This window comes from Branchiostoma lanceolatum, chromosome 1, assembly GCF_035083965.1.
Source record: "Branchiostoma lanceolatum isolate klBraLanc5 chromosome 1, klBraLanc5.hap2, whole genome shotgun sequence".
In the NCBI taxonomy this organism is placed as follows: domain Eukaryota; kingdom Metazoa; phylum Chordata; class Leptocardii; order Amphioxiformes; family Branchiostomatidae; genus Branchiostoma; species Branchiostoma lanceolatum.
In genome coordinates, this window is record NC_089722.1 from 5,303,166 (window position 1) to 5,307,190 (window position 4,025).

The 4,025-nt window shown below is 44.0% G+C and overlaps 1 long non-coding RNA gene across 1 annotated transcript; it reads right to left on the reverse strand.

Moving 5' to 3' along the window:
- Positions 1 to 465: 465 nt before the first annotated feature.
- On the reverse strand, positions 466 to 2,611 carry LOC136430729 (uncharacterized). Its single transcript, XR_010754929.1, has 2 exons — positions 2,046 to 2,611; positions 466 to 1,556 (listed from the first exon to the last, which is right to left on the reverse strand). It is a non-coding gene; the product is annotated as an uncharacterized lncRNA (long non-coding RNA).
- Between the last annotated feature and the right edge of the window lie 1,414 nt (positions 2,612 to 4,025).

The window sequence follows — 4,025 nt, forward strand, 5'->3', positions numbered from 1 at the left end:
TCTGTCAATCATCCACCCCACATGAGAGGCCCAGCCGCCAGAAAACGTCAAGTCATTCCACACTACATCTGCTTGGAGATCAGTGCATGACACCTGTTACCATACAGCAAAGCCATGCTGTGACGTGACGCAACACTGGGTGTTGGCTGAGATGACGCCATGGAGCAGCGACGACAGGCGGCGGTAGGTGGTACTACAGGTGACTGAACTGAACTGTGTAGAACTAAGTCATGAATAGGAGGGACTTCGAAACGAATAGAACTAACCATGGGTCAATGTTAAAGATCTGACAACCGACGAAGGATACAAATAAACAATGTGATGTATCTTTACTGTTTTTGTTATGTACATATCATTGTATTGTATGCATGTATGTACGCAGGGCCTTCCTGAAAAGTAGTGGTCGACCACTGAGGAGCTACCCCGGTAAAAGAAAACGGAAAAAAGTAGACCGTAAAATTGAAGTTGAGAATAAGACATTTATTGTGCGTTTTCAGCAAGAGAGGATAACATATTCAGAGCACCCGTGACAAATTTACTAAAACAGAGTCCACTCAGTCACATGATAAGTGTAAAATTGCTTGTCTATCTGTAATTACAGATTACAAATGCGTAACAGCATTAAGAGGGTGTCTGATACATGTACACGTTACTACCACATGATAGTATTTTGGGCAGAATTTATATCGTGCACATACAGTGCTTTGGAGTCGGAATACGAACACTGTATGGATAATATACTGATATGGATAAAATAAAGGACAAAGTTTGCGTCAATTTACAACTCTGATTATGTCGCTTGGTTACGTTCTAGGGAAGGCACATGATTGTAGAGGGAGGTAGTTCTGAAAAGTACGCGTCACAATGTAATATAAATCTAAGTGCGAATGTATATTTACAAGGTAAGATCTGGAGGTAGAATACTGCAGTGACATCAGACCAACACGTATCATATATGAATACGTATGAAGGGTAGACATCCAGGTAAACAATATCTAAAGATAAATCAATCTCTACAACTGAATAAAATTATGAGATTACTTCTGGACGTTTTGAGTGACATCCATCACTCTTTTTCGGCGTCACACAAGTCATATCATATCATGACATCGTGAGAATTAAACTTTGACTCACCAGAATTTTCGACCGAATCTTCTTCTACATCTATCTGACCCAAGTGCTGCAGACACGTGATCTGTACGCACGCGTGACGTCAGCACTGTGTCGGAAGTTCATATCGCCCCCCGTCCCGTTGAGTCAAATTCATCAAATTGGAGTATAGTTTATTTTTCATTATGTAATTTGCCAACACTGATTAACTTTCATGCTAGTCATCTGGATGTCGTCCTACAACAAGTCAGACAGGCGTTTTACGGTCCCTCGTGGTGCACCCCGTGTGTGGGGACATGTTTGACAAAACTTGTTTTCCGTGCGGTGAGCCCCGTGTGTGGTCTATGTGGGGACATGTTTGTGTGGGTGAAACGCCCAACTCGCAGCGGCCCTCTGTGGTGACGGTCTTGGATTAAGAATCGATGTGCGACAACAACTGCCGGGAACTGGAAAAACGACATGTTTCAGAATAAAAACAAACCATAGATGACTTAGTGGTACCGTGAATTAGTATGTCGTCTTACGTCCGGGTCTCTTCAAAGACAATACAAGTCGATTCCGTTCCCACTGTCCAATGTGCGATCCAACGGATCAAATACAGATATAGTAATCGATAACTTGTTCATTTCACACGGTCCTCTGTCATCTCAAATTCGTCGGCCACAACTTTACGACGATGTTACTCTGACATCGGCACGTCCTGTCTGTCACAAACATCACGTCGTTACATGTTTCCTACCCGGAGAACTGCTTACCCAGCACATAAAACACAACCGAAACGGGAAGAACATACCACATCCTTTAGCAACGCAATACAAATGGCAGGGGCGAGGCAAAACCACAACGCCCGAACGAAGGAATAGGTTGCCATTAAACTTTACGTAAGGTTTGTACTTGGCCAGGCCATGTTCCAAAGAGACGCATATAGAACTGACCTTGGACTAGAGAGTACTACTGATTCCGCAGGAGTATCTTCTGGGTGAAATCTCGCGAGGGTGACCTTTCTCGTCCTCGGCGAGAGTTCGATGTTGACCTTGATGATCACACCACCAATGTCAGCGCCCCGACGATCACGCAGAAAATGACTAAGACAATCGGCAGCAAAACTTCGCGGCTGAAAAATCTCTTCCATGTCTTCATTTTGGCCACCAGTCGCCGCAACAACTTCAAGGGGAGTTTAGTAATGGCCAGGGGCGAACTGGTCATCACCATGTTGTCTCATTGCGAGCGGTGTTCACTGTTAAGGTTTCCCTGGCCTTTTCCGTCGGCTGCAGCCAGCGGACACACCTTCCGAAAATGGGTTGGAGATTAGTGTGGTTTCATACAGACATGCGTGATGACAAGTTTTGGTACTCTAATGCGTTTTCCATTCACAACTGTCACTGCCATCTATTTCTGTTTGTGTTTCGCAATCAAGCAACTGAGTAACTTTTCTCCAAAGAATCAGACGTTTCAGATATCATTCAGTATCTTTCATTAGCAACTAAGATGTTGTCAGAAACGTCTGACTTTCGGTAGAATTTATCCAGTTGCTTGATTTCTTCTTTGTTACGTAATATTCTATCCAGATATCTAACCTTCGTCGACGTATTTGTTTTTGAACCTCCAATCTCTAGTATGTTCTCGCAAATCTATATCTATAGTTCTAGATTAGTAGCGTAGAGCGCAACATACCTTATTTGTCGACTATGACCGAATGTATAGAAGTACGCACTTTCCTAACCGAGCTCTGGGGATAGATTTCAAAGCGACGTGCCAGTCCACACAACATGACCAAGGCCCCCTGTCTACTAGGCGGCGATTGCTGGGCGTCCATAGTATCCAAGCAGAGGTTTCGATCTGGGACGCTGCCATCCGCCATTGAAACCTCTGCTTGGAGAATAGTGCGACCAAACAGCAGTCAAAATTGGATTAGTGTGCCCCTTGATTTCATAATTGTGATATGATGCAAACTGTAAAGATATGATTTGAATGACAGCAAAACACACAAAACGTTACAAAAATGTTCTTTATCCATGAAATTCGTTGAGCGATCTGTTAAATCTTTGGTCGCTAATGCTATGATCACATTTCCAATCCGGGCCCCGGAAACGAAAAATATGATATTAAAGACTACGACACACAGAACACGAAAAAAATGTATTCATGAGCATTGTTGCTGTATACTAGTATTCATTAATATTCACGTCTATTTTTTGTTTAAGCTAACAGCCCGGCCGGGCCCCGGGTTAGAAACGTGACCATGTCATCAGCGGTCGCCGCCTCCAGTGGAAAGTGGTGCGAACTGCACCGACAGGTGGCGTCGCTGTACCAAGGCCCCTGACCTAAAGCGTCGTCGGTGTCGTTCGTTTCACGTTTGGTGAAGTGTCGTGCTTTACCAAGGATCAAAGCATTTACATTGACACTTAAAAGTTTAAAGGAACTAGAGTTGATTACGAAAAAGAGTGCATCCTATCATCCACGCAAGGAAACATCACGGATTGTGCATTTCGCCTGGCCATGGATCGCCTATTTAGCTTCACTGTACCTATTCACTCTATTTGGCCGATTTCTACTATTTTCCCAGCGATCGTGCGGAGCCTGGTAGAGGCTACATTTCGCCAAGAGATAGTCTAGACACAAAATAAGATGTCCCTATCTTCCAGAGCCAGACTTATTTTGGACATCGCATTCGCCAGATGTACAGCCAAGTTTCAAACAAGGGAAGTTTGGAGCGGGGTTAAACTTGAGAACACTGCCACTTTCTGCTAAAGGTACTAATGTCAGGGCGTGTATCCTGTGTACACAGCTTGTGTAGATCCACGCATACCTCATCTAAGACCTAAGTAACACTAGACATCGCTGTCGCCTACTGAACTTCAAACATGGGAATTTTGGAGGGCGTTAAACCTGACATTGGGACTGCTTAAGGCCGG